This window comes from Triplophysa dalaica, chromosome 19 (assembly GCF_015846415.1).
Source record: "Triplophysa dalaica isolate WHDGS20190420 chromosome 19, ASM1584641v1, whole genome shotgun sequence".
NCBI lineage: Eukaryota > Metazoa > Chordata > Actinopteri > Cypriniformes > Nemacheilidae > Triplophysa > Triplophysa dalaica.
Window position 1 is genome coordinate 18,208,499 of NC_079560.1, and position 26,277 is coordinate 18,234,775.

Genomic DNA, 26,277 nt, shown 5'->3' on the forward strand with positions numbered 1-26,277 from the left:
AATGTGTTTAGAACGATTCAGCGCGATGGTGGAAAAGCGCTTAATCTGACAACACTGACAACTTGACTACCCCGTTTCACTTTCATAAGTCGCCACCTAGTGGCCATTTTCATATTGAAGTTTTACCTGCTGATTTAGATCTCAACAGTCAACCCTGCAACATCTTTTATGTTCAGCACGCAAACAATCTTTGCCTTGGAGAGCTGTTATGTGTTAACATAATATTGATTTTTGTAAGTTAAGTTGTGATCCATATTATGTAAGAGAGTTCTTTCACATTTACATCCATGAAAGAAACTTATCAGAAGTGCTTGTGCAACGTTTTATAGTATTAAGATGAGATGCTATTCGTTTAGAGATGGACAGAGCAGAATATTGTCTTGTGGTTAATTCTATTTGGTCAGTACATCAATGCAATAGCAGAATATAACTTTCTCTCAGAATTTGATCAATACTTTTGTCATTGTATACAAGACTAGATATGAGCATTGATTACATGCCTCTGTTTCATAAACCTTATTGTGCTCACACAATTTAAAATTGACATTGTTTGATAGATTAGAGAAAGCTAACAAAAACATCCACTCATTAGGAAACAATATAAACACTTAATGGCTAAAATTCACAAAGGCGTTTTTCCAAAAACTACAGTTGTGTTCAAAATTATTCAACCCCCACTGAAATTGATTGTTTTGGTCGGTTTGACATTGATTATGAGCATTCAGTCATCCTGCTTACAATTAAATCAAAGAGACACGTGTAGGTCAGACAAATATAACATAACATTTATAATGAAATAACCACAAATGTCTTTTCTGAGCTCACATCATTATCAGTTTTATTCAACCCCCAAGTGACATTCAATCTTAGTACCAAGTACAACATCCTTTTACAGTTATAACAGCTTTTAAACGTGAAGCATAGCTTGACACAAGTGTCTTGCAGCGATCTACGGGTATCTTCGCCCATTCATCATGGGCAAAAGCCTCCAGTTCGGTCACATTCTTAGGCTTGCGCACTGCAACTGCTTTCTTTAAGTCCCACCTGAGGTTCTCAATCGGATTTAAGTCTGGTGACTGCGATGGCCACTTCAAAATGTTCCAGCCTTTAATCTGCAACCATGCTCTAGTGGACTTGAAGGTATGCTTGGGATCATTGTCCTGTTGAAAGGTCCAACGTCTTCCAAGCCTCAGGTTTGTGACGGACTGCATCACATTGTCATCCAATATCTCCTGGTACTGAAGAGAATTCATGGTACCTTGCACACGCTGAAGCTTCCCAGTACCTGCAGAAGCAAAACAGCCCCAAAGCATGATTGACCCCCGCCATGCTTCACAGTAGGCAAGGTGTTCTTTTCTTCATAGGCCTTGTTCTTCCTCCTCCAAACATAACGTTGATCCATGGGCCCAAACAGTTCTAATTTTGTTTCATCAGTCCACAGAACACTATCCCAAAACTTCTGTGGTCATTTTAAAGCTGCCTAATTGGTGCTTATTAGGCTTTATTGCTGCTCCCTGATATCCACAGGTGTTTTCAATACCTGATTGAAAACACTTCATTGAACCTCTGTTCTTCAGAGTGGTAGTCTTTAAGGGGTTGAATAATTATGTCAATGAAGAATTCACAAAAGAAACATTTACTACTGTATTACAAAAACAAATTGATGTCATTTTAGTTGCATATGGTTCTTTAAGAAGTCCTTGTAGGATTTCATTCTGAATACAATTACAAATGCACACTAAATTCCCTAAAACCATTTACAGCATTGGGGGTTGAATAATTTTGAACACAACTGTAGAATGACCAAATTGACCAGCAATTGTTAGAGGCAATTTGTATGCAGTGTTTGAAAAAACATATATATACATACGGGATTTCAGATGAATTCAATTACATTTATTTTAATGTGTCCTTTTTGCAACTAAATTAATAACTAATTTTAATTGACGTACTTGATATAAGGTTAGTTTAAGGATTGGATGATTGTAATTTTACTGCATAATTTTTTGTTATATGTACATGTAACATGTTCTATATTTAATTCTGACCCTGTAAACTAAAGTGTTAACCAAAAAGTATCATATGCTATAATAGTTAAATATTAAAATCAAAGTAAAAACGTGAGAAATGTAATTATTCAATGTAAATCTTCGTCACCACTCTCAATTGTCATTTGAGAAACATATTTCTCTCTTACCATTATGTTTTAAATTTCTATCACTTCCTCTTCCTCTCTCTACTCCCCCGTCTCGAGAGCTCTTTGATCATCAGCATCTGAAAGCACTCATGGATTTTCAGCTGTGAAATTAGGACGCCTTCCAAACCATGTCCGTGATTTTTAATTAAAGATTTAAAATGGTTGACTTTTTACTCTACGCAATTTGCAGGAAATGTTGAAAAGCCTGTCCGATTTATAAAGACTGTGGCTTCTTATGCATGGTACAGTTACAAATAGTGACAGAATTATTCTAATTCATTACTAAAGTCCCAGTGGAGCCCCAGAGTCCTTTTTTCATGAAATATATGAAATATATTATTTTAAATAGTTTAACATAAAAAATGTGTACCCTCAAAATCTTTTAGTTAAAATCTGAAAATGCACTTTTTTCCTGCTTTTTTTATACATTCAATCAACTTGCAGAGAAAGACGAACGGCCACTATTTTCATCATTCAACTCATTCCTTTCCACTTGGAAATGCTTCAAAATACGGAAGTAAAATCGATCGTAACTTCCAGTTCACGAGGACTTTAACAAGCTATGAAAAGGATATCAAGATTGTTTAAAACAGCTATGATTAATCCTGGTTCTTGCGACCCAACAACCACCTTCTCTTTTATATTGATGTGCCCACATAATCTTCAGTTAAAATCTGAAAATGCACTTCCGCCTTCTACTGACTATTCATCTCAAATGACGCAAGACAGACTTGGCATGGGGGGAGCATCCGTTAACTCCTCCCCTTCAACTGTCAGTCTGCTCCTAGTTCCATTTAAAAAAAAACAGCTGTATTTATAAATTCAATCAATTTCCAGTGAAAAACGAAAGCCACTATTTTTTTTTTAAATTCGCTTCAGAATACAGAATTAAAAATGATCGCAACATCCAGTTCACAGGGACTTTAAAAACAACTGATTTTTAGTACAGGTCTGACTGCCTGTCTCCACAAAGAAAACAGAAAAAGTATTTAGTTACTTATTACATTCTATATTCCATATCAACCTTGATTAGTTTAATGATTGTCATGAATCATGGGTGAGGTGAGGAGACAGAGGACCCAAGTGCAGACAGGGGGTTAACAAAACTTTTAATAACAGTGAAAACAAAACCCACGAGGGGGTAAAATAACATGACATAAAGTGGACCAGAACAGTCGCGAGAACAAATACTAACTAAACTAATCAAAACACTTGACATAACTACAGGAGACTAGACTAGACTAGCACAACACAGGTTGCCAAATGGATAACTGCCATTCATTTTGCTCGGGTTGAAAATTTGTATCATCTTGACATGATTGTCTTTTCATGCTTAAGAGGGTGTTCTGGAAAATGTTAGCTGATTTCTAGATAGTTGGGTGGCCTCCATCTTCCAAAAAACAGCTTCACTTCTGTGACACGGTAAGCAAAACTACTCTACTTTTAAATTTTATGTTGAATTGTTTTCATAATATGCTTCGGAAAAAATATCTTTACTGGGTGACAAATATTTACCTTTGCACAGTATACCATCGTAAATGACTTATTCAGGACATGTAAAATGGTTGTATTAAAGACCTAATTTGTATTCAAGAACCTGGGGAAGTACTTTACCAGTTTTGGTCTTGCTGGAAAAGTTTTAACCCATTGGGACATGTTAAGTAAATGCTGAATCATAGCTCTTCTTTGCTGTTTGTTCCTTGTCGTACAAACTAGTGACAGATGCCTCAGTAACGTAATGACAATCACAAATGGACTTACAAGACTTTATGAGACCTTATTACCAAATGATGCAGCCACCGCTTGTCAGTCAATAAGCTCTCAGCGTTTCCACAATTCAGGCCAAGGGTTGCAGAAATAAGCTCCGGAAATGGTGTATCGTTTGGCAGCGCATGCCTGTGTTTTGCTGACAGTGAAAGATGAGTTTGCTGTGCAACCATCAGCAGCTCATAGACTCTGGCTTTTTTTTAAAATGAGGTCTACTGTGGGATTGATAGCATATTGTGGCGTGCTGCTTGTTATGCTATGCTAATCTTCCACCTGTTTTACAGATTCCATTCGTTAATTGTACAATCCGTCGCAGCCCGGTGGATTAAACCCAGAATGATAGACAGATGTGGATTATTAAACATCATTGCCTTACTCAGATCACACGGTCACTTGAGGGAAATTGATTATGATTCTGGACGGATTTCTATTGGGGAGGCTTGTTTGCATGATTTCTTAGACATGGCAGCTTGAAGCCCCAGAGGGGAATACATGAATTTTCACTGCTGATAGCATTGTTCACTTGCATGCACTGTCTGCATTGTTTCAGCAGCCAACTCCCTGAGAGATATTATGCAAATGAGGTGATGGTGCACATTACCTAAAATGTATTGCTGAACTTAATTTTCATGGCTTAGTTTTCCTCTGGCAGAAGATGCAACGGACCACTGCGATCTGATACACAATGCTTTAAACTACAGTGCATGTCTGTATATAACTTGCAGCAAAAATTACTCAATTACAAGTGAGAAAAAGTTTAAAGTATCTGATTTTAACAGTTCTTGAGTATTTTACTCGTACTGAATGTATGCTCAAAAAAGCACTAGTCCATTAAACATTAAACACAAAAATATCCAAAGTCGTTTTGGATAAAAGCATACGTTAAACAAACATTGTTTTCATTTTATCTCTATTATTTTAATTGAAATTTCAAAAATGCGGTGCTTGATTTGGTTTGAATTTGGCCATTTTGCTGCAGCCTCTTATGGATTAAGGAGACAATGGGCCCTGTCATACACCCGACGCAGTTATCATTTTCATGTCCAATGCCACGTTGTTTTTTTTAGCAAATTCGTTTTCGCTATTGACCGACCAAAATCTGGTTTAAATTAAATAGCACAGTATATTTTAATTTAATTAAGGGACGCATTAGGCATATGAGCCTATAGGCGGGTGCATAATACATGTACACTCTTCTTATTACACACACAATGGGATGTGCAGCAGCACACAAACATGCTCAATATTAAAAATGAAAGGATTACAATGTAACAGATTATTATTGTGTACATGAAGATTAAAAATATGGCCTGTCCTGTAGATGGTCTGCTGCCGCCCTTTTATCCTTGCGTACAAGCAGATGCGTTTTCTCTCCGAAGAAGTGTTTAGTCTTTGCTCTTCCAAATTCAACTATGTTAATAGCGAATCTGCCATGGTGCAAGAGCAACCGGCTCTTAATTGGAGATGAGAGTATGATTGGAATATGGCATGTTATGCTGAAAACACACGCAAGACTCATTAAGAGAATAGGTACAACCCTTTTGGACCATTGTTAAACTAGCAAAAATGGACCTGGCCTACGTGCACCTGCACCATACACTTCACAGGTCTTGGAGTCTTTACTAATGAGCCAGCGCATACAGTATTTTTGTATGACTTAGATTTTCTGTAAGCTTTTTAATGATCTAATGCACCAGGGGGATTTGTGTGGAGAATGATGCTTGGCTAGCTTTTAGCATAATAGGCTCATTTCATCGCTGATTTTTCTAGTAATTGATGTGACAAAATACCCAACCACATGGTCAAGAACAGGCATCCCATCCACCTCCCTTCTTACCCAACCACATGGTTAAGAACAGGAATTCCATCCATCACAAAGCAAGCACCCACTGGGGGTCGGCTGGGCAGAGCAGCCTTCCCCCTAAGGCCGGGAGAACATATGAACTATCACAGAAAGCTCTAACTGGACCTCGTGCTACAGGACGTCTGTAACACCCCCTCCGTGGGCTGTTCCTTCTGATGTATCCTCATGAGATGGTTCCCACTCCTTGTAACCCATGACCTCCCCCAGGTGGACCTCCACCTGGCGGTTAACTACTCAGTCTGCATGTTCCATGCGATCTCCCCTGAGGGCGAGACCATATCTACAGTATATCCACTGTATTCCTCCCCCCGGATAGGAAATGGCCTCTGCAGCGCATCCCTAATTAAGGAAGTTGCGCTCACCTGGTGTAAACCCGATCCAGGCGGCCTCTCGTCAGTAGAGAGCTAAGGCAATAGTCCGTGAAAGGTCACCGGTCAGGGTGTACCCATCTTTCTCCAAGAAAGCACTGGGACCCCCTGACCATCACACTGGAAGGTTACAGTTTTGCTAAAGCCTCGTGCTGACATTCCCAGGCCTGCTACCGTCGCTTCCCTAGAGATTGTGACACAATACAACGTTGTGCCGTTTTCCATAGGAACCCCATCTGTCGGCTCGACACAATGTCGAGAGACCGACAGAAAGGGAACGTCTCGGTAACGTCTGTAACCTCAGTTCCCTGATGGAGGGGACAAGACATTGTGTCCCTTATGCCACAACACGTATCGTCCTGTTATGTAGTCGTGAGAGGCTCTCAGGCTCTTCAGAACAAAAGGTAAATGCTGCATGCCGTCTTCCTTTTATACCGGATATCCGGGGGCGGAGACCGGCATGCAAATGTCATTAGCCAAATTTCATTGACCTCTTCTATAGTAGTCAGAGTTGATAGGTTCTCAAGGGCGAAACCCATCGGTCGGCTCGACACAACCGAGACGTTATCACCATTAAATATTTTTTCCTAAATCAGTCAGTTTTAACACCTCCCCCTATACCCCACCAAAGCTCCCTGTCCCACTTGCATGAACAATTATCACATTAAATTCCATTGACAGCAATGCGCAGTGCTGTCCAGAACTGCCCAGATAAGCATCAAACGGTCTGAGCAAACCATTGACCCAAAATATAAAAATGTAAATGTGCTATTTGTCCCACACTTTATAGGAGATGGACAGTAAAGATATTGAATGACAAAAAAATATTCTAAACTTTATTTTTTGCCTCTGTCCAAGATTATTTTTAGCAGATTACACATAGTAAAGTGTGAAACACAGTACTCCATTGATCTTTTCACACACGCCTGTCGGCACACATTTACTTAAAAAAGGTTGTTTTCCTAATCCTTATGATGATATTTTCATCATTCTGGTAGTCTTAACACATTTAATTCTCACGAAAGCAGTCATCAGCCTTAGATTTGTTTTTGGTGGGTTTTAAAGGGGAATAGAAATACCAGTGTCATGAACTGCAAGGAAGACAATGCAGGGAGAACCCAATTGCAGGCAGGACTCAGGAATGACGGGGTTAACAGATAATTTATTTTACAAAACACAAAGAGGCAAAACAAAACCCACGAGGGGGAAAACAATACAGGGTAATATATATATAAATAAAGACAAGGACACTGACTTACTAAACTAAGAACACAAACACTTGATACAAAACTAAACTAACACTTACTAGAACTCAGGGTAACCGGAAACAGGAACAAGGGTACAAGGAAACTGGTGACTTCAACCAGGCAAGGTAAGACACGGGCAAGGTAACACTTACAATGAACGCGCACAGGACAATGAAACATGAGGACTCTTATAGGGAGAGAAACCAAGAGGGAGCAGGTGCAAGGGATAAACAATCAAGGTAAGCTAATTAACACAAACTAGGAAACAGGAGGATAGGAACGATGACGCGACTCGGGGAGAGTATGGAAGACCACAAGATCAAAAAACATCTCTCCCCACATGAAACAAAGGATTCTGTTTGATTCCACCTCTAAACCAAGAAATACCTGACCAGGAGAGGTGAAACCATGACAGAACCCCCGCCTTAAGGAGCAGCAACCTGATGCTCCTCAAAGGCACGAACAAAACAAGGCAGACTGGGACATAGACAAGACCAATCAAAACATGGAAAACAAGATCAAGGGCAGACAGGCAAGAATAAACAGGGGATTGGGGTGACTCAATAAAAATAACAAACAAGGGAGGGGGGGTGGAGGCAAACAAGAAAAAACAGGGGGAAGTCCAGATGGGGCAGGGCTTGGAGGGGAAGTCCTAGCCCTGGGGGTCGCGCCAGAGCGCGGAGCCCCAGGGGGCTTGACAGGGCTTGGCGCCAGTCGGAAGGCCGGCAGGACAGGGCTTGACGCCGGCTGCTGGGCCGGGCCGGCAGGACAGGGCTTGACGCCGGCTGCTGGGCCGGCAGGACAGGGCTTGACGCCGGCTGCTGGGCCGGCTGGACAGGGCTTGACCCCGGCTGCTGGGCCGGGCTTGGTGCCGGTTGCTGGGGAGAATCCGCGGCCGGGCTGGCCGCTCGGACCGTCACATCCCCACGGCGCCCCCCCAAAAAATATTTGGGACTCGGGACCACCGGACTCGGGACCACCGGACTCGGGACCACCGGACTCGGGACCACCGGAATTGGGACCACCGGACTCGGGACCACCGGACTCGGATCCAACCCGGATCAAGCAGAGCCCTTCACCTCCTTCCTTCTGCCGACCACCAGACAGGTCCGGTGGTCCCGAGTCCGGTGGTCCCGAGTCCGGTGGTCCCTAGTCCGGTGGTCCCGAGTCCGGTGGTCCCGAGTCCGGTGGTCCCTGACGAACAAGACATAGGCGACGGGCCTGACTTGCTCGTCTCGCTTCTATGCCTGCTGGGTTCGACTTTGGCGCGTTCATTCTGTCATGAACCGCAAGGAAGACAATGCAGGGAGAACCCAATTGCAGGCAGGACTCAGGAATGACGGGGTTAACAGATAATTTATTTTACAAAACACAAAGAGGCAAAACAAAACCCACGAGGGGGAAAACAATTCAGGGTAATATATATATAAATAAAGACAAGGACACTGACTTACTAAACTAAGAACACAAACACTTGATACAAAACTAAACTAACACTTACTAGAACTCAGGGTAACCGGAAACAGGAACATGGGTACAAGGAAAACTGGTGACTTCAACCAGGCAAGGTAAGACACGGGCAAGGTAAGACACGGGCAAGGTAAGACACGGGCAAGGTAAGACACGGGCAAGGTAAGACACGGGCAAGGTAAGACACGGGCAAGGTAAGACACGGGCAAGGTAAGACACGGGCAAGGTAAGACACGGGCAAGGTAAGACACGGGCAAGGTAAGACACGGGCAAGGTAAGACACGGGCAAGGTAAGACACGGGCAAGGTAAGACTTACAATGAACACGCACAGGACAATGAAACATGAGGACTCTTATAGGGAGAGAAACCAAGAGGGAACAGGTGCAAGGGATAAACAATCAAGGTAAGCTAATTAACACAAACTTGGAAACGGGAGGGTAGGAACGATGACGCAACTCGGGGAGAGTATGGAAGACCACAAGGTCAAAAAACATCTCTCCCCACATGAAACAAAGGATTCTGTATGATTTCACCTCTAAACCAAGAAAGACCTGACCAGGAGAGGTGAAACCATGACAACCAGTTTATCAGCTAAACATACTGAGATGATAAATGTTTTGGTCTTTCTCAACAAGAAAGTGCATTTTCTTTTTAATGTGCATAGGTCAAGTTTCAAGACCCTGTAGGTTTGAAGAGTCAGTGCTGGAGCATAAATGTTATCATGCATTTTAAAATGAGATGGCTTTTATTTTGTCTGTATTTTCATACATTTTAAAACTTTAAAAGTCTTGAATTCCTCTTGAGGCATTCTGAAAGAAACGTTACAATACACAATGCATTTTTGAAAATCTATAGTATTGTGTGCGTTATTGGCAAAAATATCAGCAGTTAAAAAACTGTAGTGTAACTCATAGTGTCTTCTTGATTTAATGCATAATTGCACAATGTTTATTTATTGCACAATGTTTATCATTGATTCATTATTTTCATTAATGCAGAAAAGCAAGGCATATGTTTTGTAAAAAATAGAAAAAGAAGAGAAGAGAGCTTGGCACATGTTTTTACATGCGACATGTGAACTGCAACAAGTGAGTATGTGCGGAAATACAGATCTTTAGAAGTAGTTATACGAAAACCTGCGTTTGGCCCAGACTAAAACCCAACTACTTTGCTGTTGTCATATTTAAATCTAGTGATGTTATGAGTTTCCATTTTACGAAATATTAAGAATACATTAATCACGCACCTATTGTAAGTACATTTATTGTACCATCCCAGATTTATATGACATTTTTCCACTGAACATTTTTTTTAATGAAAATGTCTGTTTGATTATGTACACGTATGTAGGTCTCAACTTGTTGAATCTGCAAAAGGCACTTCCTTTCATCATAAAGGTGATTCTAATGAATTCAGGTAAACAAATCTGAAGTGATTCCTGATCATGTACAATAAACAAACATGAATAAACAATAAACAGTTTAACATTAACAAAGCTGATTAACAAGATAAATTTACATGCATTTTATGCATTTGTCAGACACTTTTATCCAAAGCAACTTACATTGCATTATCCTATTATTTGTTTCTAATTATGTGCAATCCTCTTGGATCGAACCCATGACCTTGGCATTGTTAGTGCCATGCTCTTACAACTGAGCTACAGGAAAGATACAAGCAACATATAATGATAAAAAGTAATGAAACATACATTAAGAAACGCAATGAAGCATACTGTAAGAGTAGGCAAGTGCAAATCAGCAGTTCCCTTTCTGTCGGTCTCTCGACGTTGTGTCGAGAACGACAGATGGGGTTCGCTCCTGAGAACCTATCAACTTTGACTACTATAGAAAAGGCCAATGAAATTTGGCGAATGAAATTTGCATGCCGGGCTCCGCCCCCGGATATCCGGTATAAAAGGAAGCCGGCGTGCAGCATTCACACCTTTTGTTCTTCAGAGCCATCGACTCATGAGTACAAAAACTGAAGTTCTTTCTTCTACAACTACACTGCCGGATCTAAGACCTGTCCCAGCGGATCGTCCCTCCTGCAGCGATCTTCCCCTGGGTGTCTCGGCGGCTCCAGTGGTGTCAGAGCTAATTTCTACAAAAGTCCTTTTCAGGACTAACAACTCTACAGCGTGGCATGTCCCGCTGTTCTCTTGGGTGCGGTACCCTCATCGAGGAGGGGGATGGACACGAGCGCTGTATTAGGTGTCTGGGCGTCCAGCACGCCGAGGCAGCGTTCAGTGACGCATCTTGCCCGCACTGCGGGCAGATCGTCATGCAAAAGTTGCGGTCACGGTTGGCTGTCTTCCTACAGGAACCAGCCAACATTTCGTCTGCTACCCGGGCCGTGACATCTGTGGCTAAAACCCAGATCTCCGGACCGGTTAGCGGCATTAGTGATTTGGGGACTTCTGCGGACGCAAACCCGCCAGCCAAGCGCTCACGGGCCGTTCGCACCCCAGCACGCTCTTTTGGCCATTCCCCACCCAGCGGTGGCACACTGTCTGGATCCTCCTCTGCGCATTCGGCAACGGATCGCAGAGCGGATGAGATGTCGATCGCAGCATCGGAGGGAGAGATGCCGACATCCGACAATGAAGATTCCGAACTCCCCCCCCCGGGGGGTAGAGCTCAGGAGGAAGCAGAAGTCGAGATGTCGGTCATGCTAACCCGGGCTGCCGCCAGCATTGGGCTGCAATGTACGCCATTGCCTCTACCCCAACGCTCGCGGTTGGATACTTGGTTCCTGGGGTCGGAACGTGGTGTCAAGCCACGCCCACCCCCGGTTCCATTTTTCCCGGAGGTGCATGAGGAGCTGTGTCAGACCTGGAGCGCCCCTCTCACGGCTCGTTCCTCGCAGACCAGCTCCGCCTCCCTCACCTCCCTCGATGGTGGGGCAGCCAGGGGCTACGTCGAAGTCCCCCAGGTGGAGCGTGCCATTGCTGTGCACCTATGCCCGCAAACGGCTGCCACCTGGAGGACCCGACCTCGTCTCCCGTCCAAAGCCTGTAAGACTTCTGCTTCTCTGGTGGCGAAGGCTTACAGTGCTGCGGGCCAGGCTGCCTCCTCTCTCCACGCCATGGCCATCCTGCAGGTCCATCAGGCCAAGGCGTTGAGAGAACTCCACGAGGGTAGGGCCGACCCGGAGGTCATGCAGGAACTCCGCGCCGCCACTGACCTCGCTCTAAGGGCGACTAAGGTGACGGCGCGGGCCCTGGGTCGGACGATGTCCACTCTGGTGGTCCAGGAGAGACACCTCTGGCTTAACCTTGCGAGTATGAGTGACGCCGACAAAGTACGCTTTCTCGACGCACCCATCTCGCAGGGTGGGCTGTTCGGGGACACCGTCGAGAGCTTCGCACAGCAGTTCTCGGCGGTCAAGGAGCAGACTGAGGCGATAAGCCACATTCTACCGCGCCGTGAATCGACGGCCCCCCGGCCTTCGACTTCCCGCGCACCTCCTGCTCCCCGACAGCCCAGGGCCTCTTCGAACCCGACACCGGTTAAGGCGCACCCCCAGGCTGCACCCCGGAAGAGGACTCCGAAGGCTAGGCCCCCTCCTCGCCAGCAGCCTTCCAGGAAGCGCCCCTGACGAGAAGACGCCGGGGAAAGCAACATCTGGCCCGACCGTCACAGTTCCACCTCTGACAGGTCGGTATGGGACGAATCCTGCCTCGTTTCCAAAGCCGGGCCCTTATCAGGGCCTGGCGCCCACTTGCTCACAAAGAGAGTTGTTTCCCCCGCGCGTTCACCCCAGCCGTTCGCACACTCCCCCGGACTGTGCTCGGCGATCCGACCTCACACCCTGGCGAGGTGTGAGGCCGCACACATCCGACAGCTGCCACCACTCTCGACCCGACAGTGCGTGCCGTTGTCCCGCCAGGCAGGAAAACAGGTGGAGCCAACCATCCCTCCGGGGAAGCCCCGGCGACACACGGTTGACTCCACCCGCCAACGAACCACCCTCCGTGGGAATGGTGAAACAGGCCGTCCCCTTGGTCCCCCTGTCACAGTCCCTGGGAGCTTGGCTAAGGTTGCCCACACTGTCTCGGTGGCTAATGCGGACGGTCCGTCTCGGCTACTCGATCCAGTTCGCCAGGGCCCCTCCCAAGTTCCGGGGCATCATCTCCCCCTCTCTCAGAGGCAGAGACGCCTCCGTGCTTCGGGCAGAGGTATCCACCCTCCTGGCGAAACAGGCGATCGAGTCCGTCCCACTAGCCGAGATGTTTAGCGGGTTTTACAGCCCGGTTTTCATCGTTCCCAAGAAAGACGGAGGGTTGCGCCCTATTCTGGACCTACGTATCCTGAACAGGCACCTTCACAAGCTGCCCTTCAAGATGCTAACCCAGAAGCGTATCCTGACATCTATCAGGTGTCAGGATTGGTTCGTGGCAATCGACCTGAAGGACGCTTACTTTCATGTCTCGATTCTTCCTCGACACTGACCGTTCCTACGGTTCGCTTTCGAGGGTCGAGCATATCAGTACAAAGTCCTCCCCTTCGGTCTGTCCCTGTCTCCACGAGTCTTCACGAAGATCGTGGAGGCCGCCCTCGCTCCTCTCCGGGAGAGAGGTGTGCGAATACTCAACTATCTCGACGACTGGCTTATCTTGGCGCACTCGCGAGATCTGTTGTGTACACAGAGGGACATGGTGCTCCGGCACCTAGACCGATTGGGCCTTCAGGTCAACCGAGAAAAGAGCAAACTCTCCCCAGTGCAGACGATCCTCTTTCTCGGTATGGAACTCAACTCTGTCACCATGTCGGCGCAGCTGTCCGCAGCACGCGCCCAGTCAGTCTTGGATTGCTTGGACCAGTTCAAGCAATCGGCGGTCCCCCTGAAACTATTTCAGAGGCTCCTGGGACACATGGCATCTTCCGGGGCTATAACACCCCTCGGATTGATGCACATGAGACCGCTCCAACACTGGCTACAGAGTCGAGTTCCGAGGACGGCGTGGCACACCGGCAGCAGGCGTATGGTGGTAACGCCTGTATGTCGAAGCACCCTAACCCCTTGGTCTTCCATGACCTTTCTCCGAGCTGGGTGGTGACGACGGACGCCTCGCTGCAGGGTTGGGGTGCAGTGTGCAACGGGCACGCGGTAGCGGGGCGTGGACGGGCCCCCAACTGCGCTGGCACATCAATTGCCTAGAGTTGTGGACTGTACTGCTTGCACTGAGAAGGCTCCGGCCTCTAGTGCAAGGTCAGCACGTACTGGTTCGCCTGGACAGTACCACAGCCGTAGCGTACATCAATCGCCAGGGTGGCGTGCGCTCACGGCAACTATCACAACTTGCCCGACGCCTCCTCCTGTGGAGTCAGCAGGTGACCCGCTCCCTGCGTGCCACCTACATCCCAGGCGTACTGAACGAGACAGCCGACGCGCTCTCTCGACAGTACACTCCCTGCGGAGAGTGGCGACTCCACCCTCGTGCAGTCCAGCTTATTTGGGTGCGGTACGGACAGGCACAGATAGACCTCTTTGCCTCCCGCGACACCACCCATTGTCCGCTTTGGTACGCCCTGACCGAGGCCCCCCTCGGCATGGATGCCCTGGCGCACAGCTGGCCACGAGACAAGCGGAAGTACGCCTTCCCCCCAGTACGCCTTCCGCCTTCCCCCCACAGGTGTTACTGGTTGCGCCCTACTGGCCCAACCGCACTTGGTTCTCGGAGCTGATGCTCTTGACAACAACTCCCCCCTGGCCCATTCCCCTGACAGAGGACCTGCTCTCTCAGGGGATGGGCACGTTCTGGCATCCCAGGCCAGACCTCTGGAACCTCCATGTCTGGTCCCTGGACGGGACGAGGAGACCCTGAGTAGGTTACACCCCGCTGTGGCTGAAACCATCTTACAGGCACGGGCGCCATCCACTAGGCGGTTATACGCCTACAAATGGCGCCTCTTCTCATCCTGGTGTCTCTCCCAAGGAGAAGACCCACAGAGATGCTCGGTCGGGATCGTGTTGTCCTTTCTACAACAGAGACTGGAGACTAACATCTCCCCTTCCACACTGAAAGTGTATGTAGCCGCTATCGCCTCTCATCACGATTCAGTGCTCGGAAGGTCTCTAGGGCAACACGACCTGGTCACTAGGTTCCTAAGGGGCGCAAGACGACGCAACCCGCCTCGTCTCCGCTCCATACCCTCATGGGACCTTAACGTGGTCTTGAGGGGCTTAGCCGAGCCCCCCTTTGAGCCCCTTGAAGCTTCCTTTCTTACTCACCTAACGACTAAGACGGTTCTTCTGGTGGCGCTCGCATCCTTTAAGAGGATAGGGGATCTCCATGCATTCTCTGTGTCCCCGGACTGCCTTGATTTCGGCCCTGGCTACTCTCACGTTCGCCTGAGACCCAGGCCCGGATACGTGCCCAAAGTTCCCACTACTCCCTTTCGGGACCAAGTGGTGAACTTGCAGGCGCTCCCCACCGGGGAGCAAGACCCAACCCGGTCCGTGTTGTGTCCAGTACGCGCACTGCGCCTCTACTTGGACCGCACTCAGAGCTTCCGCAGTTCTGATCAGCTCTTTGTCTGTTTCGGAGGACAGCAGAAGGGGAAGGCTGTCTCCAAACAGAGACTAGCGCACTGGATCGTAGATGCCATTACTACCGCATACCGATCACAGAATTTGCCATGCCCATTGGCGGTTACGGCTCACTCCACTCGGGGTATAGCCACTTCATGGGCACTGGCCAGAGGCGCGTCTCTGGCAGACATTTGTAGAGCTGCGGGTTGGGCTACGCCCACCACCTTCGCAAGGTTTTACAATCTTCGCGTAAACCCGGTATCAGCTCACGTCCTACGTGGCGACATGTAGGAGTGACATCCGGGAGGGCGTATGCCTGCGAAAGCACCTTCCCACCCTCCCCGAGGTTGGGTCAGTGTGCTATCTATCCCCTTTTCTTCTTACCCATTCTGGCTAAGAAAATTGGGACCTCACCAGCCTTCTTTCTTACCCACACCCTGGTTAAGAACAGGCATTCCTTCCATCACTAAGCAAGCACTCCTGGGGGTTGGCTGGGCAGAGCAGCCTTCCCCCTTAGGCCGGGAAACCTTATGACCTATCTCACATAGTTCTAACCGGACCTGTGCTATCAGACGCAGTAACACCCCCTCCGAGGGCTGTTCCGTCTGCCATACCCTCATGACGATGGTTCCCAAGCTTGGTAACCCATGAGCTTCCCCAGGTGGACCTCCACCTCGCGGTTAACTCCAGTCCGCACGTTCCATGCGTTCTCCTCCCCGGACGAGACCATACTTTTCCCCACCATTTTCCTCCCCACGGGTAGGAGGTGGCCTCTGCAGCGCTTCTCTATTAAGAGTTGCGCTTTCCCAGTGTAAACCGAACCGGACGGCCTCTCGCCTATAGAGAGCTAAGGCCCCGTCCGTGTTTGGTTACCGGTCAGGGCTGTTCCCATCTTTCTCCTGAAAGCTCTGGAACCCCCCGACCACCACACTGGAAGGTTACAAGCTTCACGAAAGCTTCGAGCTGACACGCCCCGGCTTGTTACCGTCGCTTCGCTGAGGTTGTGACGCGATACACGTTTGTGGCGTTTTCCATTGATAACCCCATCTGTCGTTCTCGACACAACGTCGAGAGACCGACAGAAAGGGAACGTCTTGGTTACGTATGTAACCTCAGTTCCCTGATGGAGGGAACGAGACGTTGTGTCCCTTATGCCACAAACTTGTATCGTTTCTGTTGTAGTTGTGAGAGGCTCTCAGGCTCTTCAGAACAAGAGGTAAATGAATGCTGCACGCCGGCTTCCTTTTATACCGGATATCCGGGGGCGGAGCCCGGCATGCAAATTTCATTCGCCAAATTTCATTGGCCTTTTCTATAGTAGTCAGAGTTGATAGGTTCTCAGGAGCGAACCCCATCTGTCGTTCTCGACACAACGTCTCGTTCCCTCCATCAGGGAACTGAGGTTACATACGTAACCAAGACGTTATGTTTGAGCAAAATAAAACACCTCAGGGCTTTTAATTATTCTAACTTAAAACAGAGCTAAGGAAGGAACAATGCAGCTTCTCCTCGACCCCAGTCAACATCAGCTCTTCGTGTGACATCGTCATTCCGCCAGTGGTAGTTGTTACATTAACATTCTTTTTAATTTATTTATTATTACATACAGGAATTTATAGTCAGTATACTATTTGTCCTTTGTTTCTCTCACATTAGAAGGAATACTGTATATAGTATTATAAAATACACAGTATTTTGGAAGTTGCACAAAAATGAAGTAAAATCACAAATAAATAAAATGAGATTTTACTTTTTGTGTAAAAAAACAGGATGGGGTCATTTCATTTCATCATGTGAGACCGCTTGTAATTACACTAAACGATCTCATGGCAATGAGTAACTGTTTTCACGAGGTGACTAATTTATAATAATGTAATTAGTGTGATCTCATTTGTGCATTTTAGTGTGCTATGCTTTAACACTAGATTGGTGTGGGACTTTCTATTTCCTTAAAATCGCACATTGTTATGTAATTCACATTATATGCATTTATATGAATCTGTATATAATTATGTTAATTCTAAAATCGAAAGTAATTTACTCACTGTTATTTGCTTGGAACACAAAACAAAATATGCTCAATTTTTCTATATAAATCATGTAAACATATATTATAAATAGAATGAAACTGACAGTGTTTCTCAATGCAATCTTTCTCTTAAATGTTATACAGTTACAAGATATGTTAATATAATTTGGCATAATTGACGTGAAAACTGATATGTGTTGTGTATTCTCATTAATACAGTTTTCAGCCATCACAGTTTATCCCTGTATCATCATCATCTCCTCGTGTTTACCCTGTAGCATCAGGTCATGCCTGCAGGGATAGGATATTGCCTCTTCAGGGGGTGTCCTTGTCCAAGGGTGTAGTGTTTTTTTGTATGCATACCATGCACATACATTAACCTCAAACATGCCATTGTTTCCAGGAGACAGGATACATTTATTTTTATCAAAAATGCACACATACATAAATTATGTCCAATACTGCGTCTAATTCAGGGATGGGGAACCTTTATCCTATCAAGGGCCATTTAGATTTTTATAACATCCCTTAAGGGCCATATTCAATTTCTACATACTAAAATACTGAACACATATATCACTAACCTTTATAATGTGACAGTTGTAACTGCTTCTCTTTAGTGAGGCATATGATGTCAGATGGCAGTGATGATACTACTTGCAGCAGGTTTCCAAGTTTGTGTCAGTCAATCTTGAGCGGAATCGATTCTTTGCAAGAGTCAGTTTTGAGAAGAACTGCTAACAAAAGTAGGTTGTCCCAAATAGAGATGCAAACTTCAGTTCATGTCTTCTCAGAATGGAAAAATCCTCAGAACGTGCATACAGATTATAGAACTCGAGCAGAGGGAGGATAATGTACTTAGCTTTGAGCTCGTCATTGCTCTGCAGCTCAATAATTTCATGTTGCGGCACATCAGATGGTTCCACATTAAACGGCGTAGCAAAAACTTCAGTTCCTTTTGTTCACTTTTAATGTCCTGAAACCTCTCTCCAAATGCCTGATGAAGATTTGCACACTCACCAGGATATTCATCTGTGACAGCAGACATTTGTTCTTATAGAGTAGGTCAATGCAAAGTCTTACCCTTTTCCAGTTGCAATTGTCACTGCTTTAATTTCGCTTCAAATTATTTCACGTTTGAATGCAAAGAGCTCAGAAGCTGATTTGGACCTTGGAGCTTAACGTTCAGCTCTGACAGGTACTTGGTTAAGTCCATTGTAACACGATTCAGACATGGAAGGAAGGAGGCGGGAACCGGCAAACATTAAAACATTTAATCAAATAGTAACAAAGTATAAAAGACAGCCGGCAGCCCCTCAGGGACGACCGCCGGCGAACAACAACACATTAAAGCATATGTGAACTCTCCTTCTGAATGAGGTTTCAGCTTTTTAGCTATTGAGCTGCAAAACATGGATGAATAACATTCTCTCTTTCAGAATGTGGCCTTGTGAAAATGACTTGTTTAGCACCCAAAGTCCGCCCAGGAGTATGACCTTCATCCAAGCACATATGTCTTTGCAATGCATCCAGTTTAGCATGTTTTGAGCTGTAATGACGCATGAGATTGGCCTTTTTCATCACTGCAAACGCATCACCACAAAGTAGACGGACTTGCTTCCCTTTCACTTCAACAAAAAAATTATAGTTTGTCCATTTCTCTTGAAAAACACGACATTCTGAATCTACCGTCATTTTCTTGACAGACGCCAAAACGCATATCACTCATGATAGCCGCAACGTACCTGTTGCGTTCTCACTGACTGTGACCCGGACATGCAAACCTGCCCCTACTATGTTATTTTATATTATTATAAATTACTTATTATTGAAATATTTATGTTATTTTCTATCACATGAATGTTAATTGCTGTCTTAAAAAAAGATTTAGTATTTTCTGAATTGACTCACGATCCGGATAAAACTGTTTCGCAGGCCGTATCAAACTGTCTCGCGGGCTGCATACGGCCTGGAGATTCCCCACTCCTGATCTAATACTTACATCAAAATGGATTAATATCAATCTATGTACGTCTGAAATCCTATATCTCAACTTCATCACTAATAAGGGCTAGGGGAGGGTTAGTAGCATAGTGATGGCTCTAGAGAAACGTTCTGGAGGAGGACATCTCTCCTCCTAACGTCTCAGGCAGCAGCAGGGCCTAGAAATTGCTCACAGTGACATGCAGAATGCCTGCTGCTCTGAATGCATGGTTATGAATATATCACCACACATATCGCCTACTACCTGACACCCACTAGACATATTAATAGACTGCACAGAGTGTGCATGCAGAAAGACATTAGTGGATGCTTCACACAAGCGAAAAATGTGGGACAAATAGTTGAGATCAACGTTTACCACAATTTAACGTTAGACTTCAGATCAAGATTCAGATCAAAGGATCACGGTAAATATTTGTAAAAAAAAGGGACACGCAGGAGCAACCACACAGCAGTGAGTTGCTTTATTTCACCATGCTATGTTGTGATAAATTAACATCTTGGATTGTTAAGATTGTATGATCTTTTTCCCGATGCAATTTGCATCGATGCAAGACCCAGCATGTTAAGATCAGTTAAGTTTACATGAATAAACCAACTCAAAGTAGTTGGTCTCTGCAAGAATGTGATACATTTGTTTGGGTTTCTTTTCTATAACTCACTGCCCCCCAAAAACGTTGCTATTTACAATTCATGTAATACCTCTACTGTAAAAGAGAAACAGTAAATTATCAGTATAAATATAAACCTTGTTAGAATACAATGAATGTACTTGTAAGTTGTTCCAAAGTATCTACAAAGTACATAAATGTTATGTACTCCAAATGTAACAAATTCAGAACAATTTAATTATCAGTTGCATAAGCCAACATCTGCATGACATGCCTAATATAGACAGCTGAGCAGCTTTATACGTCATGTGTGTTTTTCTCACTTCTGAGACATGGCAGTTGTAAGATGCATGGGGGAAACATATGGCATTTCATTATTGAGCCAAAGTACAGTGTGCACAGTCTGCTCAAAGGCTGTCTAAATCCCACTGCTATATCTTTATCTCTGAGGATCCAGGGATACACTTTGCAGAGCTGCATAGTGACCTAGCTTACCGTATACCCTTTCCTTTTGATATTATGTGTGCCAAAGCTGCTCTGATTTCATACATTTTGGTTGTGATTTGTTATGATTTTGCTGCTGAGTAAAACAACCTGGGCCACGTTTCAGAAAGAAAGTTTAGTTAAAATGCTGAGTTCACTGTAAAAAGTGATTTGTTGTCTCAACAACCATATTGTATTGTGTTAAGTAGCTTCTACTTAAAAATAAACAAATTGATAACATGCTTATACTCAGTAACCATAGTAACTTACTCCATGAACCTGGGGCCTCATGTAAAGTTGAAAGAAAAAGTATGTGAACCCTTTGGGCTTACTTGGATTTCTTCATAAATTGGTCATAAGATGTGTTCTGATCTCCATCTAAGTCACAACAATAGAGAAACACAGTCTGCTTGAACTAATTCCGCACAAACCTTATACGTTTACACAACATGTAAACATTCATAGTGCAGGGTGGAAAAAGTATGTGAACCTTTGGGTTTAATAACTGGTTGACCCTCCTTTGGCAGCAATAACCTCAACCAAACGTTTTCTATAGTTGCAGATCAGACCTGCACAACGGTCCGGAGAAATTTTGGACCATTCCTCTTTACAAAAGTGTTTCAGTTCAGCAATATTCTTGGGATGTCTGGTGTGAATGGCTCTCCTGAGGTCATGCCACAGCATCTCAATCGGGTTGAGGTCAGGACTCTGACTGGGCCACTCCAGAATGCATATTTTCTTCTGTTGAAGCCATTCTGTTGTTGATTTACTTCTATGCTTTGGGTCATTGTCCTGTTGCATCGTCCATCCTCTATTAAGCTTCAGTTGGCGGACAGATGGTCTTAAGTTTTCCTGCAAAATGTCTTGATAAACTTTGGAATTCATTTTTCCATCGATGACAGTAATCCGTCCAGGGCCTGAGGAAGCAAAGCAGCCCCAAACCATGATGCCCCCTACACCATATTTCACAGTTGGGATGAGGTTTTGATGTTGGTGTGCTGTGCCTTTTGTTCTCCACACATAGCGTTGTGTGTTCTTTCCAAACAACTCAATTTTGGTTTCATCTGTCCACAGAATGTTTTTTCAGTAGTGCTGTGGATCATCCAGGTGCTCTTTTGCAAAATTCATACGTGCTGCAATGTTTTTTTGGACAGCAGTGGCTTCCTCCGTGGTGTCCTCCCATGAAGTCCATTCTTGTTTAATGTTTTCCTTATTGTAGATTTGTCAACAAAAATGTTAGCATGTGCCAGAGATTTCTTTAAGTGTTTAGCTGACACTCTAGGATTCTTTTTCACCTCATTGAGCATTCTGCGCTGTGCTCTTGCAGTCATCTTTACAGGACGACCACGTCTAGGGAGTGTAGCAACAGTGCTGAACTTTCTCCATTTGTAGACAATCTGTCTTACCGTGGACACATGGACATCAAGGCTTTGAGATATACTTTTGTTGCCCTTTCCAGCTTTATGTAAGTCAACAATTCTTGATCGTAGGTCTTCTGAGAGCTCTTTTGTGCGAGGCATGGTTCACATCAGACAACGCTTCTTCAGAACAGCAAACTCAAAACTGGTATGTGTTTTTTATTCGACAGGCCAGCTTTAATCAACACATCCAATCTCATCACATTGATTGGACCCCAGGTTGGCTGACTCCTGGCTCCAATTAGCTCTTGGAGAAGTTATTAGCCTAGGGTTTCACATACTTTTTCCACCCTGCACTATGAATGTTTACATGTTGTGTTCAATAAAAACATGAAAACGTATAATGTTTGTGCGGTATTAGTTTAAGCAGACTGTGTTTCTCTATTGTTGTGACTTAGATGAAGATCAGAACACATTTTATGACCAATTTATGGAGAAATCCAAGTAAGCCCAAAGGGTTCACATACTTTTTCTTTCAACTGTATAACCTTTGCGTATGCACAATGCATGCCCTGAAAGAGGCGAATGCCAATTCCCCCACAAAAGATGGGATTTATAAAAACAAAAAATCATTGAATGTCTAACGCTCTGCAAACGAACGGCGTCTTCTGGTGCCATCCCAAAAAGGTAAAAAATCTCTCTCGCGAACCTTCTCCGGATCTGTTCCACCCAGTGCCGTTGCTAGGCCCTTTTTAGGGGGGCTAAAGCCCCCCTAAAGTTCTAGCTCAGCCCCCTAAAATATTGTGTGTAATGTAATCTGTACAAGAATTCGAGATCGCTTTATAGCCCCCTTTAAAACTCTTATTATGAAAACGGCGTTAGGCTGCGTTATTTAGCGCATTCTTCAGTTCACACAGTAGCACATTGGAGTTAAACCTCATTAGCAGTAACGTTATAAGGTGTGTTCATTAACATGACGTCTGCATTTTTGCCATTCTTTGTTATAAATGCATCTTAATATGATGTGGAAGCGATACAAGACCCTTTCCCATCCACTGTTTAAAAGTTTTATGTGCGTTCACCCCTTGTTAACTATTTGTTAACTTTACCTCAAGCCAAATGAAAGCACTAAACACCAATGACGGCATACCTCGACGATCAAGATCATATTGTATCGCACAGAAAGTGTCATTAATTATGATGTGCAATAGTTATAGAGAGTCAACGGTAGTTTTGACAGCTCCGGAAAGAGGACGGGCAGAGTTACTGTAGATCAATATTGAATAAATATTGAAAAGCTAGAATCGCCCCTGGTTTCACCTATGTGGAATGATCTGCCCGCTGCTACAAGATCTGCAGATTCTGTAGCCATCTTTAAGAAACACATCTCTTCCGTCAACATCTGACTGATCTGTTCTGACTCGATTTTCTTCTCTACTCTTTAAAAAAAAAAAAAAAATGGTTCTGTATTCTGTGTTAGGTTATATGAGATCAGTCTTCTTTTTTGATTGCACTTATGCTTTTGTTGTACTTATGCTGTCCCAAATGCTTCCATTGCCTACCCCACCTGTAAGTCGCTTTGGATAAAAGCGTCTGCTAAATGACTATGTAAATGTAAAGGATAAACCCAAAATAAATACTAAATAAAAAGACATTATAAACAACATTTGTTTCCTCTAGTTAGAACATTATTACTGATTATTAGGACTTATGTTGTCTTTTTTCAAGTTGGGGTGAAATGCGCTGCACAAATTTGAAAATTTGGATTGTACTTTTCTGGAACAGTGTTTTAAATAAAATGTAACCATTCGTTTTTAGTCGTCTCATCTTTTGGCAGAGCAAACAAAGAGTCTTTCTTTTCTAAACGAAACACACAGCGTCTCCGCGACATGGCTACGGCGGTGACGATACAATGAGATTTACAAGTACGCACAACCTCATGTTTAGGTTTGGGCGGTATTTGTCAAATCATGTTACAAAGTGACGTACATTCGCCGGAGTGTGGTTACACGAGACGTTTCAGGCAGGTCTGGCTTTTAGATAGAATACATCTTTTGTTCCCACACCTTCATTTTTGGAATTTGACATGTCTAATACATACATGGGCAACATATAACACACCAAAGACAAAGAAAAACATGTATTCGCGCCATTTGACCCCTTTAAACAGCATTATCTTCCACCCACATGCCAGCCACCACGTGCTACTAAAAAAGTTGTCCTTGAGAATGGATAGAGCATAGCCAGTAATTTAGTACATTACATAGTCTTATATAAATGTTTACAGAAATATTTCAATGTAAACTGTAGGAAATAACGTACATTACATGTGGTCAACAGCTGGTTAATATTTCAGTATGTAGAATTAGACTCTTTCAAATAATTTGAATAAACATTTGGAATTGAACAGGAAAAGGTATTGGACAAGGAGCGGTCACTGTGGTTCATTTTAATTAATAATCCGATCATGAAACCCCTGAGCAAAATGTGAATGCCACAAAATAATGCAAAATGCATGACTAACAATTTTAAAGAACCCTAGTTTCAGGAACTTGGTGATATTTTTGTCATACATCATGGCACATTTAAACATTGTTAAGGTTATTGATTAACCTCATATGAACTCAAAAAGCTTAAAATATGACTGGTAATGTCATGAATCTCAGGTGGAGACATAGCGTGGGAACCCAATTGCAGGCAGACACAGACGGTAGAGGTGGTAACAAGGATTTATTTAACAATAAACAAGACTAAAAAAACAGGGAAAGCAAAACCCACGAGGGGGAAAATAGGACAGGGATGGATATATATATATATATATAAAATATATATATATATATAAAAACTTTAACAACAAAGAACACTGATTGATTAAACTACAAAAACAAACACTTGACTAACAACACACTAACACTGACTAAACTAGACTTACTTTGAAACAACAGCAAGGACGAAGCACACCAGCTACAACAGCAAACAACTTCATAAAGGAACGGGGTATCAACAGGTACAAGAACATGAACAAGAACATGTACAGCATACAACTACAAGAACATGTACAGCATACAACTACAAGAACATGTACAGCATACAACTACAAGAACATGTACAGCATACAACTACAAGAACATGTACAGCATACAACTACAAGAACATGTACAGCATACAACTACAAGAACATGTACAGCATACAACTACAACTACAAGAACATGTACAGCATACAACTACAAGAACATGTACAGCATACAACTACAAGAACATGTACAGCATACAACTACAAGAACATGTACAGCATACAACTACAAGAACATGTACAGCATACAACTACAAGAACATGTACAGCATACAACTACAAGAACATGTACAGCATACAACTACAAGAACATGTACAGCATACAACTACAAGAACAATGCACGAGCACAGGACAATGAAACATGAGGACTCTTTATAGGGAACAAACACAGGATCATAACGAGCAACAGGTGCTGGGGATTAGAAATAAGGAGAGGCTGACGAGGAACGACATGTAGGGAACAATGACGAGACACGAGAAAGAATCATTCTTTCCCACACAAAACCATCAGGCAATGCCATGGCTCCACTTGAGACAGGAATAAAACATGACATGGTAGTGGAACCATGACAGGTAATTTTTGCACTCAAGTCTATAGCAGCCATCTCAAATTCTCCTTGTTATTATTTCAAGCAGTGATCATTTATTATAAAGGCGAACTCTGAAGAGAATGACAACTGTTTGAAGAGGTTGAAATACAGTTGCCATTCCATTGAAGCTTAGAACAGATTATTAAAGAAACTGCTTAACATCTGTGTACTATCCAGAACAGCCAACTGTTTTGGCAACAAGGGAATAAAATAAAACATACAATAAAAGTGTTAAACTCTTATGTTATGTTTCCAGTATATATAGAAGCAGAACTTTCAATCTCACTGTAGTTTAAGCCACAACAGTTCAATATATTTAATTATTAAAAAATGTATTGCATTTTTTTTCAAATGTATAGCCAAATTATAGTGTTTTGTGAAATTTCAATTGAAAGTTGTACATGTTAACTTGTTATTTACATTTACATTTAGTCATTTGGCAGACGCTTTTATCCAAAGCGACTTACAGTGCACTTATTACAGGGACAATCCTCCTGGAGCAACATGGAGTAAAGTGTCTTGCTCAAGGACACACAGGTGGTGGCTGCTGGGATCGAACCAGCAACCTTTTGATTTATTAGTTCAGTGGTTTAACCCACTAGACCACCATCTCTGTTATATTGCCTTCTGCTGCGGTTTTAAAGACTATTCTCCATTCTTCATATTTAATGTGGCA

At 44.0% G+C, this 26,277-nt stretch overlaps 1 protein-coding gene across 3 annotated transcripts in view; it reads left to right on the forward strand.

Annotated features, from left to right (window-relative positions):
• The window catches only part of LOC130407891 (gamma-aminobutyric acid receptor subunit beta-2), a 100,222-nt gene that overhangs the window by 10,641 nt on the left and 63,304 nt on the right, over positions 1 to 26,277 (forward strand). Inside the window, exon 1 of one of the 3 annotated variants that reach the window (XM_056731212.1) lies at positions 3,593 to 3,619. The exons of the other annotated variants lie outside the window; for them this stretch is intronic. The gene's annotated coding sequence lies outside the window, so the exon portion shown is untranslated. Of the gene's footprint in view, positions 1 to 3,592; positions 3,620 to 26,277 lie in introns of those variants that run through there. 3 annotated transcript variants of the gene reach the window in all.